The sequence below is a fragment of the Malaya genurostris genome, chromosome 1 (assembly GCF_030247185.1).
Source record: "Malaya genurostris strain Urasoe2022 chromosome 1, Malgen_1.1, whole genome shotgun sequence".
Classification (NCBI taxonomy): Eukaryota; Metazoa; Arthropoda; class Insecta; order Diptera; family Culicidae; genus Malaya; species Malaya genurostris.
The window spans coordinates 143,264,821-143,281,105 of NC_080570.1; positions in this window are offsets into that span (position 1 = coordinate 143,264,821).

Sequence of the window (16,285 nt, forward strand, 5' to 3'; positions counted from 1 at the left end):
ATTTTCGTAAATTACCCTTCTCACTTAGCCATGTGTACAGAACCTTAATTTTCACTTCCTTTTCAATACGCGACATTATGAATACGCGGAATTTCAACCGCACAAACAAGTAAACAAACGAAAGCTAACAGCCAAACACACAGCATGCTGTGATCTGAAGATAAAAAAACATCACAAATACATGCGTACAACACGAATATATGTGGATAGCTTATTTTGGCTACACTCCTTAACACCTTCTAAATTATTATATATTTGTTTTTGATTTCGGGAAGGGCCAGGGCCCCTCGGGCCCCCCCTCTGGGTACGTGACTGTGAATTCCGATTCAAAAACAAAAGAAAAGTTGGCATGAAAACTAGCAGATGACGAAAAATGTAATAACTCTAAATTTCGACAGTTTCGAACCTATTACAAGTTAACGAATCGGTAGTTGCGCTGGAATCCGTATCCTCAGTAAATTCGATCGCCGGATGGATACGTTTTTACCCAGTAAATTCGAACATCGTACGGATTGTGCTCGACTGCTCGTTTCTGGGTGCTCGATCAACCCGATTGTCAGTGACATTATAAATGTCATTGATATTTCACTCGTTTCATGAATGTGTTAGTATAAAAATTAGGCGACTTCAGCTAGAGGAATGGACGATGCTGACTAAGGTAGGCCTTTTTGTTATTTTAAACGAGTTTCAACAGTTTTACTGGAATTTAAAGAAGAACTGGTAATTTACTAGTTCTGTATCTGTAAAACTCGAAGATTTAAATTTATGTACTCTGTTATATAAATTTTTTATTTAGAAATAAACTGAATATCTGCACGAAAACGTGCAAAATACAGAAATAATAAGAAGAAAACGAATTGACAATTCGGTCCGAATCTTCTCATTCAATTCCGATACGTTCCTGAACCAATCGGTTGGAGACAAAATTCATTCGCAATCGGTTGTTGCATTGGATTCCGCATCGATTCGGATTTCATTTTGAATTCCACATGGAATTCTGAATGAAAATTTGATTCGGAATTCATTCATAATGTGTGTGACTCTATGATGCGGCTCTACAAAATAACCTGGATGGGTTGACATGGTTGATGCAAATGCAATTTACTTGTTCTCAAGGCTCGTTTTCGTTTTTGTGTGTACATACAAGGTTAACAGACGAACAAAACAAAATTAGAAAGAGCGAATTTACAGCACACATCCGGCGAGAGAATGACACAATTCTGGCTGCAAAATGTTAACAGCAGATGGAATCTTGTCAGGCCTCTGTCTGCTGTCGGAATTTCTTACAAATGAGTATTAGTACAAATGCCATATCCCAGTTAACTCGTCTGGAATTTGATTCGGAATTCAGTATGATTTCCAAATGGATTCCGAATCAGATGCAACAACCGATCCGAGTTGGAACCGGTTGTGCATCTGATTTGGAATCCATTTGAAAATCATACTGAATTCCAAATCGAATTCCAGACGGAGGTAATTATAGGTTTTTTACCGTAACTGCTCGGATGAACACATTTTGACAGTTCAGCGGTACTTGTTATGTTATGTAAGGTTATGTTAATATTTTTCACCCTATATTTCACGTAGTTTTTAATGTAATTTAGTAAGAACTATGTGTTACTCTGATTAAATATAGCAAATAGCCGTATCACAATGCACTGTCCCGTTGAGCTTGAGCTTGAGCGACCACCCCTGGTTGCTACTCCGTTACTGATCGGAATTAGCTGAAATTGTACAGGGAGTTTTTAGATGATCTGACCTGGGACTGGTAAATCATCCTTCAATGTACATCTTCTGGTAATCCCAGAAATCATTGATCAGTACCGGCGCCGGCCAGGCCCGAACGTAGATCGTCTAAGGAATGGGAAGGGATGTTAGTCCAACACTTGTTGTTACTAGAGGCCGTATATACTACTGCGCACTCCACAAGTGTCACGGGAGGAGGATATTTGTTAGTAAAAATTTCTGTATTGGTATTATTCGCGCGCGACTCAGTATGTTCCGGTTTGAAGATGCTCGGATGCACCACTAAACACACTGACTTCCCGAGTTCAACAGTATCCTATATTGAAGTCTCGGGAAGTCTTGATTCACAGCTCTTATTCGAGGAAACTGAAGAAAAATTTGCAATACTATCGCGTAAAGAATAAAAACTTCCCTATTTTTTTTATTAAATGAAACTACTGTATCACAAAATAAACGAGCGAATAGGATTTAGACAAAAAAGTTGATTCATCGCATTGAAATATTCTAAACAGTTATTCTAAAATCATTCTAAATCACCAAACAAAAGTAAACAGATTTCACACGCGTCTTGATTCTTTATTATTTCCGCTTTATTATTTTAATTATTTATTAACATTATTAATTGGTTATATTGGTTGATCTGGGCAGCCGGCTACCGAGAAAAATATTAATTTACTGTTTGAAATATTAAGATCAAGTGTTTTTTTACTATGTATTTAATATACCGATATATGTTATCTCTGTTATTAACTTTGTAATATAAACGGATTTGCGCAATGGTTGATTTTTATCATTCATTTTATAATCCTGAAAGACAATCAATAACATGGAAGAAGAAATCATTCCTAATAAAACTTTTCTTCGAAGCTAGACGGAAATTGATAGGTTGAATAAAGAGATAATTTAGTAAAATAGAGTAATCAGAAGTGAAACATTGAAAATATCTGATAACTGAAAGGAAAAAGAAACTCCTGCAATTGTCGCCTTTTACGACATGGAAGCAGGAACCCAGTGGATCTATTCTTGGTTCATTTTTTTCCGCCGGATTCCACACGGCATCTAGGCTGGTACAGTCCGGAGAGAGCTAATAGGTACTATCAATCTCCTAGTGGACCCCAGCCCCTAACATGGTGCACTGTCCCGTTGAAACCAGTAACCATTCAAACCATTTTAACGAACAATGGGCATCACAAAATCTTTTATAATGATAACGATCGTCATTAACAGTTTTCGTTGCTGCATCATCGTCTTGGAAAAAATAGGGACCAATCACCATATCCGCACAAAACACCACACTAAACTGTAACTTTTTTGTCATATAGAGGCTGTTCCTCAATTAATTGAGTGTTTTCTAGGGCATAGAACCGACAATTTTGCTTATTAACGCATCCATTTAACGTGAAATGTGCCTCGTCTGACACGATGATTTTTCGCCAAAAGTTAGCCTCGGTTTGAATGCAAAGCTGAACAATTCCAGCGCGTTCTTTTATATTATTTTATTTTATTTTTTAGGAGCAAGGGAAAAGCCCGCTGGAGCTGAGATTTTTGTTCTCCTTCTCCAGCAGGCATAAAACCTTCTCATCTTTGTATCAACAGATAACATTTGTCCAACTGATACATAACGAAATATTAAATTATCCTTATTTAAAGATTATCTTTTGGTGTGTACTGTTCCATGGTAAAATTGTCTTAGAATGACGCTTCCAACGAGGTATGGTATTAGTCGATCTGACAATTTTGTCAAAAGTTATTTGGTCATCCGATGCTTCGACTTTAAATGGCACATCCTGTACTTGGATTAGATCATTAGATATGTTAGGTATTGAAACAATTGTTTAAGTTCGCAAAAAATGCATTGAAGCTGTTTTCACTCATGACACAAGCATGCAGATTGGCATTCCAGAAAAAATATGCATTGATCTAAAAACATTGTTGTTCAAAGATCTTCTTCACTTACGAATGCTTTCATCGCAGGTGCCGAAAAGTGACGCCTTACGGCAGCTTGAATCGCTGTAAAGCGGATTACACCTACCATGGCGAGTCACGCCTCGACAAGTTTTTGGACAAAACTCCAAACTGCCCGTCCCGGAATGCAACTCAAGAATGTTCGTCTGGTGATGCGATGAACCGATGGTCAACGAACGCCATGGCTTACGGTAGTCTGAGGGCCTGGTGCTGGGGTTGAGAGGATCTTTGGCACTTGACCGCGGTTGCGCCAGCCAAGTGAGTGTTTATAAGCCACAGAAAATGGCACGACCGGTGACTCCAAGTCCAACAGGACGGCAAGTGTTTGTGTAGTCATCGAGCACGCCTTAGCCTACTGCTTGTACTGGCCGCCATCCGTGACGTTCGAGTATGATTACGGCGAAGCTACGTGACATGCGCAAATAAATATGAGCCTTAGCATGGCCAACTATGCGCCGAACGTTTACTTTTCTTTCAAAGTAACCCTAGATAAAGAAGTTCGATGCTGAAGCAAACAACTTGAACCTTCCAAGTGGCGGACAGACATGCATAGATATTAGAAGGCGCCGTTCCTTTCGGATGTGTAAATTTTATCTCTATAGACGTTGCTTTCGCCGACATCGGGGACAATTTAGCCCACCTTCGAAACTTGCTGAAAGTTACTCCACCAAATCTCTTCTAATTGTCATAATATAAAACTATCAGTAACGGCGACACAGTCCCATCGAATTTGTGCACATGTGTTTCCCCCCGAAGCCGGTAGCACCAGCCACGAACGCTTCAAAGGAAATCTCCGACGCAGAACAACAATAATAACACGAACAAAAAAAATCTAGACCAAACTGAACGCCACCATCGAAGACTGGCTTCTTCCTTCTGTTCGTTCGGTGACGCAAGGCGGCACATGTCGTTAGACATGGAATTCATTCCGGATGAGCTAACTCAGATAAAGTCAGTCCATGTCGGTGACAATTCGAACGGAGTGTTTTGTCTACTAGTCTGTGCCCGGTCCACAACACATGTGTATCATCCACACGCTTGGTTTTGCTTGCGATCGTTCCGATCGGTGAAGTGGGCCAATTTATGACTTTATAAATCATTATTATAGTACAAATATTGCCGGCAGTACCCTTTTATGGAGCTGAGACTATGTTTATGACCGCGGGTCGGGGAGTAGTTAGTATACCACCCAGGAACTTTCCGAAGCTAACAGGTCCTGCCCCGTGAGGCCATAAAATGAAAATCCCGCCAAACGATGTGGTTTGCTTAATTGTTAAGTGGCGTTTGTGTCGAATCGGGTTTTGTTGCGTTTAGTTTGTGGTAATTATTGGAAATGAATGCGATGCAAACCCATTTTAGTATTTATTAAGAAGGGATATGCTGGTTTGAGACTAAAATATTTTTTTCTCATCCGAATTCCGACTCAGTAGTCAAAACTCAGTAGGCTTATCTCAATTGAACCTCAATTTATGTTAAGATTTTCTTGACTAACTACACTGAGCAAAAAGCAAATAATCCTATGATTTTCTTATTTGATTTTCTTAGTTGTAATTATTCGCTTTATGTGTAGTCCGTAATGCCAAAATTCTGTCTTATGGATTCTTCATTGACAAAATAGCTAACGAGGAAGGAAGTTCGGATCCGAACCGGAAAGTTACTTGAGTATTTTGGGACAGTCAAAATTAATAAATGAATTAATCTTGAAAATTTTATTATTACAGCGTTGAAACTAACTATTTAATTTACTTTGGAGAGGACTAGATTATAGAACATGATATTTACAATATTAAAAATAATTATCTAAAACGTGACCAATGGAATTCGTTTGAATATTTTTGTGAATTTTCTGTAAGACTATCTTATGAATATTTAATTTCCGAACGATCAGTTTTACGTAAATTTTCATTACAGAATTTTGTAAATAGATATACAATTCATACGGTAAATCTGAATAGTCGACGAGTACGGTAAAAACCATACTGTCCGTATGGTAAAATTATCTTTCAATAACCGAACTTCTGTGAAAACTGATTGTCGTGAAACCAACTGCCAAACAGTTAATAAAATTTTCAGTTCATCGAATGGATTGAGGTACAGGTGCTAAAGTTTTTAAAACATTAGAACCACTAAAAGCTTTTTGTTTACCTATAGGCAGAAAATAATTTTGTATCACTTGTCCACTTGCCGCCCACACAAATCGTTCGGGGGTAATTTCTGGTGTACTCGACGGATTGTGCAGTGTTTTGGAAGGCGCTCATAATTCCGGTCAGCTGGAACATTTGACCATTTTTTCGTGGAATAAAACCATAGCCACACCAGGTTGGAATTTTCTTCATTCGTTTTTGTGTTGTTTTTTTGAAATCCGAAAATCCTGAATTTTACCCAAAGGAAAACAAACAAACAAACAAAAAATTACCGAACGATCAGTTAGATCCATTTAGTTTACAGTTTACGGTAGTTGTTTGACAGTTCAGCAATTACCGAACGATCGGTAATAAATTTAATTACCGAACGTTCAGCTGTTGAAAATTCGGTAAAAAATTACCGAATTCTGCGAAATTTTCTAAGTGTGTAAGACTAACTTATGGAATACATTCGTAATCCATATGTCCGAAAGTCATAATTCGTTCTTATGATTTTCGAAGATCATTTTGTCTGGGTGTAGAAATCGCTCATTTTATGAATGTGTTATTGTAAAATTCAGGCGACTTACGCCATCTCACTACACTCCAGCTAGAGGAATGGATGATGCTGAGTAAGGTAGGCCGTTTTGTTAATTTCCAGCGAATTTCAACAGTTTATGTTGGAATTCTAAGAAGACATGGTTATTTACTAGTTCTGTATATCCGAAAAATATAAAGATTTAAATTTGTATATTCAGTTACATTATGTTTTGGTTTAAAAATAAACTGAAAATCAGCACGAAAACGTGCAAAATCGGGAAAGAAGACAAATTGACAATTCAGTCCACGTCTTCTCACTCAATTCCGATAGATTTCCGAATCAACCGGTTGTAGGCGAAATTCATTCGAAATCGGTTGTTGCACTGGAGTTGGAATTTATTCGGAATTCATTATGATTTCCACATGGAATTCCGAATGAAAATTTCCCGCCGATTCGAAATCCATTCGGTTCTGATAATGTGGGTACAAGCTTGGAATGAAATCAGGCGAGATTGCGTAGTCAAATAGCGATGGCAGAATTGAGTTGATTTCTTGACGGATATTTTGCAGATTAACCAAACCAGGAATAATGTCGATTAATAAACTACTTTGAATTTATTTTGAGTTTTTAGAAATACCCGCTTATGAGAAATTCCGTCAGATGGTTGAAGTCTGGCAAAATTCCGGAAGCTGTCAAAATTTTGCAGGCGAAATTGCTGCATTCTCCCGTCATGTGACGTCTTGTAAGATCGCTCTTCCTTCTTTTGTTCTATACGATTTCATTTGATATTCGTCAATCCTGCATGTACATCAAAAAATAAAAACGAGTCTTGAGAACAGGTTATTGAAATGAAAATACTGGTATATTGAGAGAAGAAGATTTGCATATCATGTTCGGTCGTGCAAAAGATATATTATTGCCCTTCATATAAATTTCTAATAAATAAAAAATAAAACCGATGGCGTTTAAAATGAAGAACCGATTCAAAACGGTCCTGCCAGTCTTGTATGGCAAAATTCCAGCCGAAACAGAATCGTCAATAACCGCTAGGCGAAATTCTCTGCCGAAAACGGTTATTGCATTGTTGCCAGAGTCTTGCCGGAATTCTGCCAGCATTCCGACAAACCCTTCTGGCAGATGCTGTCAGGCGTCTGAGGAGAAATCTGTCAGACACATGATAGCGGGTATTTGCTTTTATTGTCCAATCCACGTGTGAATGTGTTGGTGTGGCTATTTTCAGCGGTTGTGTGGCGAATGCTAGTGTGAGTATGTCGAAATAACCCAGTTAATTTTGTCGTGCCGCATCGTGCCAATTAGTGAAGACATATATGCAATAAAAACACTGAATTGCCAAGAGAACAAATGAGAAAGACATAAAATCGTTTATGAACGCTATAACACGTAATGGAACTGTCGTCTACTTGGTTCGTAAGTTCGTAGCTTACGAAACTCTATATGTTTTTTTCCGCAGTGTATGATTATGAGTCAAAAATGTTTTTACCTCAGTGTAAGATTGAACATCCAACAAACTTTGATTTCGGCTTGCATACATTCTAATTTCGTATATGAATTGTGCATTCTGCATCGGTGTGTGTGTGACAGAGACGTCAAATTGCTCAATTCGCCACTTATTGTCAGGAAACGAGAAAAAATACTAAATTAACTGTGAAAAAATACTAAATTAACTGTCAAGCATTGACCGTAAAATTGAGAGGTAACCGCCTTTCAATACGCTTTGGTTTGAACTGAAATAATTAGCCAATTGAACGGAATTCCGTTATTGGGCAGAAATTATTTTTAATTGATTCTATAGACATTTACTTCATGTGTAGTTTATAAATCATAAGATATTATAAATATGTACCAAAATCATTGAACAATTCTGGAATCAAATATAATAGGATATGGTCTGGAGCTAGGGCTACCACCTTGAATTCATCCTTCGCCGGCAGCAATTTTATTCGAAGAAAAATATTCTGAATTTGGCTTTCCGGCCTTTCAAAACATACATACATTGTGCTGTAATATCTGATGTTAGGGACATATTTAGGTACTAGTTTCAACTTACTTTCTCACATTGTTTGGAGAGTATACCAAAAAAATCCCAGTTAATTGAAATAACAAAACGATTAGTTGCCCATCAAACCAAAACAAAAGTTGTTTCAAATCGAAATATCGCACATTAAAAACAAAATATGCTTGCTTCAAACTAGAATTGTTCCAAACAAATTGTGGTGGTTTTAAAAACACATTAGTTGAATCTAACCAGAATTTTACTTGTCACTATATCGACAACAAAATTCGTTTGAATTACCCGAAATTTATTTATGTTTTCAGTATTCTACGTATTATTACCGGAAACTAAACGATGCGTGTGATATGCGCATTGTTTTGTCCGTGTCAGTCAATGATTGTTTATCAGTGGACTAATGGCTCTCGGATGGTGGGATCTAATTTTCCATTGGAACAGAGGCTGTTCAAAATTGAATTTTGTTCAAACCATCTCGTCTTCAAAATTTTCAGCATGAACCAACGTAAAATCCTAAAAAGTATCCGTGAAGCACTGATGAAGGCATAGTCTCTTTTTAATGAGATGTAACCAAATTTATAATACATATTTCATTAGGCCACTTTCAAACTGTATTTGCAATTTTATAACTATTATTTGCACTATAACATTTCCATATTGGTGCTTGTTGTGGTTGTTATATTTGAAAACTGTTTGGGATTGAACTGAAGCAGCTAAATAATGGAATGGATTTTATGTTCCTCGACAGCGTTTTTATCTCAAGCTCTTTTAGTTCTATGCTAGGCGAAAATAAATAAAGCAAACCGAAATTCTTTCATAATTTAAGTCCTAAAATTTCATCAGTTGTTAGGAGTTGTCTAAGACAAGACCTGACAACTGGCTTCTTATTCTTCCTTCCGAATCATCCTTCTCGTCATTTTGGCCCTGTGGGATAAATACCAACGTATCGGCTACAGTGTAGCCATATCTACAGATTTTTTAATATCTTTATGCTAAGAAAAAAATATTTATTTAATTTAAATTTTTAGACTCGGATTTTGATTTGTAATAAACATGAAAAATGTTTTGGTGAATGCATTTTTTATTATATATTAACACTTAAAAACAATTAATTGAGCTTTGATGACAAAACACGAGATATCTCATATTGAACGCATAACCGAATCTATTGTTGACGTATTACTGTATCTTTTGAAAACCGGAAAAAGTCAAGTTTGGATATGCTTAGTGCAACCACAGTGTGGAACACCACATTTCAGTCTTTTCGTAAAACTAAACACACTTTCGAGTTTATACTAATTTAACAAATCTTTTTTGGTTACACTAAAAAGAAAAACGGCTTGATGCTGATTTTAACTACACAGTGCTGCCATTATAAACATTCATTACAAATGAGATTGAAAAAAGTGAGACATTCTCTGAAAATTTTCATTTTCATTGGTGAGCTAAAATAATACATTTTAATAAACTTGTTTTCTGATTTTCTTTATATTTGGCATCATTACTCACGTACCCCGCAAAAGTTTTTTTTATTTCACAATGTGCGGGTAGCAACATCAAAATCAGCCAATCAGAAACTGGTCCATTTTGGAACAAAAGCAGCCTCCCCCAGTTGTCAGGTCTTGTCTTAGGGAGTTCTTAGCAGAACAGAATCCATCTATTACCTGATCATAATTCATTACTGACTTATAGCAGTGTAGAGCACCGGAATAACAATCAACAATATTGACGTGACATAAAAACAACTAATTCGCAGTGCTTTTTCAGGAAAAGTAAACGAAAAAACCACTTGCAAGTATGTAAACTACATCGACTATTCGAAGTGTAAATATATAATGTTCTGTTCAAGCAGGTATCTCAAGAGGCATGTATGTAATCACATCACACGATTGTAGAATTGGTAGAAGAGTTCCGGAAATTGAAGAAAGTGAGCAAGTTCAAATCGCATCTGCGATAGAAACTTTTTTATTTTTCGCTATCCGAACTAATTATCTAACTCTTTTCTTTTCTTGGAATTCTTTAATATTTTAAGTCGTCGCTCAAACTGCTATAATATTTTTTGTAAGCCCGGCAGCCCGACGGCAACTTCTACACGGTTAAATGGAAGTACCCGTAAATGGGAAATGAATGTACAAAACTGGGAAAACTCGTTTAATGGGCGAAAGACATTCTTCCAAAAATGGATACTGTCCATACAAAAAAGGATTATTTTTTACTCTGATTGCAATACAAGAAAATGGGTGAAAAAGTACTTAGTGCTGGAAGCTTGACAAAATTGGAAAAAAACTATAATTTTGAACATGAAATTTCCGAAATCGAAAAAAAAATGTTGATGCCAATTGAATTGCATGAAACGTCGAGATTTAGTGTCATCTCGAAATATGAGGTGATCCCAAAATATTCGCATCCTTATATATATTACAGCGGTAAAAAACAACGTGTTTTGTCGGTTACGTCACTTTTACCATTATAACTCCGGAACCAGAAGTCACAGCCATATGATCTTTGAATTTGATCAATTGCCCCTATAGTATCTTTTAAACGAGCTTAAGTTTGTTAAAATCGGTTCAGCCATCTCTGAGACAATTGAAATGATAAAATGAAGTGAAATCGAGGAAAACATATTCAATAATCGACTACTCAGTCAAAATTACCATCCACTATTTGCAAGAATTCCAGTAAATATTGTAGATGTAGCCCCAACAAAAGTCTGAATTGCAATTGTCTATTCGGCACAAGATTAAAATTTCTCACACGAAAAACCCAAGGCTTAAAATGTACCGACAACAACAACGATAGCAGATTTATAAGCAACTAATCCCGGTGCGGTCGGGACCAACAGACCCTGAATCAAAACAGAGTCGCTATTTGAACTGTGCCGCAATACTTTGGCGGTTTTCTTTAACCTACGACATCACAATCGGTGCAGCAAAATACAATGAAATAGAAATAATCTGGGAATGAATGAAGCACATAATTTCGTAGCAGATATTTAGCTATTTGTTTTCGCTTTCTTGTTGGTAATATTGGTGATGGTTTCGGAAATTCGCTGAAACTCATAAAAATTGGTCGTTTAGATTAGAAGAATTTCTTTTGACATTTGTTATTCTATTCTAACGTTGTAATTTCAAATTTATCTATCAAAATGCAAAGAAAAATAAATTTCCACTTGTAATTTTTCGATGTTAGGTAATTATTTTGACGCGATAATGTTGAAAGATGTCCAAGCTGATTTAAAAAAAAATTGATCTAGCAGGCCAACTGTAATGGCAACCGCATATTTTTATTTGGTCATTGATTGTTATTTAAAACAGTTTTAATAGACTCTTTTTCAAAAAGGTAAGCAAGGTAGAACCTGACTCCTCATTGAAGTTTAACCGCAAACAAAACTTTCTCCGCTGCGGAAAATAACGGACCCAGCCGGAGCGAGCATATTGTGACTGTCGTTCGGTTCTCGCATCCTAAATAGATTATCACTCATCGGGCATCAACCAACGGGCCGACTCCCGACAGGACAACCGTACGAACATGGAAATAGGATCCCGCTCCCACACATCATACATCATGGCTCGTATGCGATGTCATCTGGCCTAGATATCTTGATTCTCGGGATCAGTGTAAGCGACTTTTTTTTTCGCCCGAACTGTCGAACGGTGCGAGAAGGGCGGCATTTTCCCTTTGTTAAATGAATACTTGATCATTTGTTTTTCATTTACAAACGAGACGAAACGAGTCGAGAGCACATAGTTTCAGTTTTTGGTTTCTCGGGTTTCCGTTCCTTTTTATTTTATTTTTTTCGTATTTTCTATTTTCCCTGTAGATTGTTTTTGGTGTTTCGTTTGCTTGGGGCGCTCACTCGGGCATGTCATAAATAAATGTCATATGTCACCGGGGTCGGGTTCGGTCGGGTGCCGGTGCCAGGGGGGAAACGTCATCACTCAGCTCAGTCAAGATGATATGGATGTCGTTTTTCCAAAATCTGCATACTTCCACCATCAAATAAACGACGATTGTGACGGCCAATGCCGAACAACGCGGGTTTTCATGATGTGAATTATGGTGAGTTTTAACCGGCCTGCCCAAAAATGTCGCGTCCCCTCTGGGACCGGAGCGGAAGTTTTATGGGACTTCCAAGGAATTTTGCGGTTAAATTGATGGTTTTTGCCGACAGAAATGGCACATTGTATATTAAGGCTACCCATCAGAATGCGGCTGAGGCTAGCTAGCAGATGTCAGGATTGCGCAGCTAAGTTATTAAACTTTTCCTCACATTTAATCTGCATATGTCTAACAAAACGGACGACCGAGGGGTAGAGAAGCAAAGAGTAGGTTTTAAAAAAAAGTCCTAATCCTAATTACCACTATTCTTCCATCAACTTCATTCGTCGTCTTTCACTTTCAAGACAGCCCACTTTCTCAAATAATGCCAAGCCACCAGCTTGGAGAACTAGAGGAACCATGTAGGAATTATTAATGACCGTTTCCTTTCATCACTTGAAACTCGTCAAGCATGTAACTATTCTTCATCGACCATTTAACAAGTGGTTCTGAGCTATTCTAGCCGCGCACAAGAATAGAGCCTCTCGACCTACGGAGAACAAGTGGAATTGAGTAAATTGCTGTTCACACCGGGACGGGTTCGAGCAACGGAACAACAGCAAGGTGTGTAAGTCCTTGGCAATCAACGAGGCGTGCCACTGGTAGTTTAAACGAATTGTGATGATTTCTCTCTGTTTTGGTTTTGACTAGTTTTAAGCAGCATTTTTTTCTTAATTCAAAGATGTCACGGGAAAAACTAATTTACTCTATTTGCTATACATACGTGCGGGTGAGCTTGATTCGATTCCAAAAAAAAAGAAAATTAAAATCCTTGAAATTTCACCGTTAGGAATACTGTAAAAATAAACTCAATCGAATTACCCGCACCCCTGCACCAGAAATGACAAATCACTTTCATCGCGGCGATGATTTATGGGACTTAACGCGTCGCTTTTGGACTACAAGTGAAATGATGACAACTTCGAATACCTCCCCTCCGGGGCACGAAAAAGCGAACGGATGAAAACTCATCAACGGATGAAAACTGGCATGCCACATTGGATGAAGGAATGTTAATAGAATTGAGTATTATTTATGTGGCGACCTCTATTAGTTTTGCGCGATGAAACACATTCGGGGTATGGTTTGGATGCAGAATGCGACTGCACAGATACGATTGTTTTGATGTATTCAAAACTCAAACCGGTCGGTACTTTGGTGTCTAGCGAAGCAATAAACTTTAGCGTTGTTGGTTGAAGGATTATGATATAGAACGTGGCTGTTTTTCGTACATTGAAGAGGACAAACTACGACACTATTTCAGCCTTCTGTAGCACTGACTGTCAACGATGGCAGATAGTTGTGGTGTCATTTCCGTAGATTGACATGTTACTCGGAAACTCCAGCGGTGCAAGACGACCTTTTTGCTGATTACCAGGCAAACAGTTTCCGTAGTTTTCCGTGTAAAAATACCAATACCCGTAGATATCCGTAAATATCTTCCAATTTACGTAGATTTTATCTACGGATCCGCACATTCGTAGAAAATGTGCGCATCCAAGCATCTAAGGAGATTTCCGTAGATCTGACATTGCAGAGGTCTATTTCCATCTCTATTCTTTAAATTAATATTCATCGGAACAAAGCCGAACGTACCGGCGCGTACCAGTTTCGCCCTATAATTTCGGAACCGGAAGTCTGATCTGGATGAAATTACACTGTGTTTTTTTTTAAGATTATGAGAAATTTAATTTGAATCATGACTCGTGAAAATCGGCTTAACCGTTGCTGAGAAATCGAAGTGAGTTCCGTTTTCGGAGATTTTCTTCACCAATATCGGTGCGGATTCCGGGCACTAGTAGTCCCAACGTAGTTTTATATATTTACTAACCAGCAAGATTCGCAAACTAGATGAATTTAGCAGTAAATTTTATGAAAATGTACACCTCGTTTCGCCATCGCTTTTGAAAGAATACTCATGAAATTGAAAATTTTCACAAATCGCACTGTAATTCCGGAACCGGAAGTCGAAGCAGGATCAACTTTCCGGGAACTTTTGAAAGAATTTTAAGACGCATTTTTCAATAAATTTGCACATATTTCCTTGTAATTCCGGAACCGGAAGTCAGATCCAAATGAAATTCAAGAAAATTGTAGGAGGCCGTTAGACCTTTCATTTAAATTTAAGTTTTTAAAATGAGTTCAGTCTTCTCTGAGAAAATTGATCCAGACATTTTGTGATCTCGACGAACTGAGTCGAATGATATATGACACTCGACTCTCCGGTTTTAAAGTCGGTTTTCACAGCGATTGCATAGTCTTTCTATATGAGAAAGTGTAGGTTTAAAGTACTACATATGGCGAAGAAAAACTAATGTATACTGCATTAATCAATAAACGTATTTATGGAAAAAAGTAACATGGCTTCCCAGCAGGAGGTTGAAGTTAACGAAGAAAAGTTCCATTTTTTTTTCTTTACGACATATGGAGAAATGGAAAAGCAAGCTGGTAAATGTCGGCTGCCAATTCAAATTGCAGTTGCAATTTAACTCCAATGCATTCGAATGCTTATTAACTTATTAACTAACAGAGCATCAAACAAAGACTGACATCAAAACACATATGCGATTGCCAACAATATGATTTGGAAAATTATGTCGTAAAAACATGAATTGAAATCAACGGCGTATGAACCATGGTGGAATTCCAATGTTAACTTTTTATTAGACGGGAAAAAACGGTTACATTCTAAAAATAACATAATTCACGAAGAAAATTAGAAAATTAAAAAATATTTTGCGATTTCGTTTCATATACTCGCATTACGATAGGGTGCAAACTGGGTTAGGTTTGGCATCAAGCATACAGAAGAGATTTGACACTCGGGTTCAATGTGAAAGAATATTTAGCCAGAGTAAGAAAACGTGACGCTGCGCGGAAACTAAAACGTTTTCAAGATGGTTACTTTCTGAAAATAAAATAATTTACCTCCCACTGTTTTTTATTTGATATAAAATTTGTATTTACTGTAGGTTTTGATTATGTTTCGTTATTACCGTATCTATGCAGAAAATAAATTTACATTTTCTAATTAGGCAATGATCTTGTCTTATTGAACACAAAACGTCCGAACAATGTTTCGTTTTTGAGTATAATTTTCTAGTTAGTTGACTAGTTTCTATGTAATAGTTACCATGTCTTACAGATGATTTCTTTCAGTTCTGAATATAAATTTTTTTAATCATAGAGAAATTATAGTTCAGCATGCAATCAAATATACTATACATTATGATCAAAAAAGAACCGGAATTTTCATTTTAAAATTCCCGTGCTTGCCCAATCGGTGAACTTTTATTCTCTCAACGTTGGTAACACTTTTATACACATTCTGTCAAATTTTGACGCATGTCGTACGATTAGTTTTTGTTTGGCGTCTATACAAAGAAGTTGAAAAATTTTCGTTAGGTGATTTTTATAATGGATGCAAATTTAGAACAACGTGCATGCATCAAATTTTGTGTTGCAAATGAATTTAAGTGTTCCGAAACGTTGAAAATGTTAGAAAAGGTCTTTGGTGAATCGTGTCTAGGAAAAACACAGGCATACGAGTGGTATAAACGCCTCAAAGGTGGTCGTACAAGCTTGGATCATGATGAGATCCCTGGCCGCCCAACAACATCTGTTACTGAAGAAAACATTGAATCGGCGAAGCAAATCGTGTTGAAAAATCGTTCTGTACCGATTGGAGAGATTGCTGTGTTGTTGGGCATCTCTTATGGGTCAGCCGAACACATTTTAACTGATGTTTTGGGTTTGAAACGCGTCGCTTCTCGGCTGGTGCCA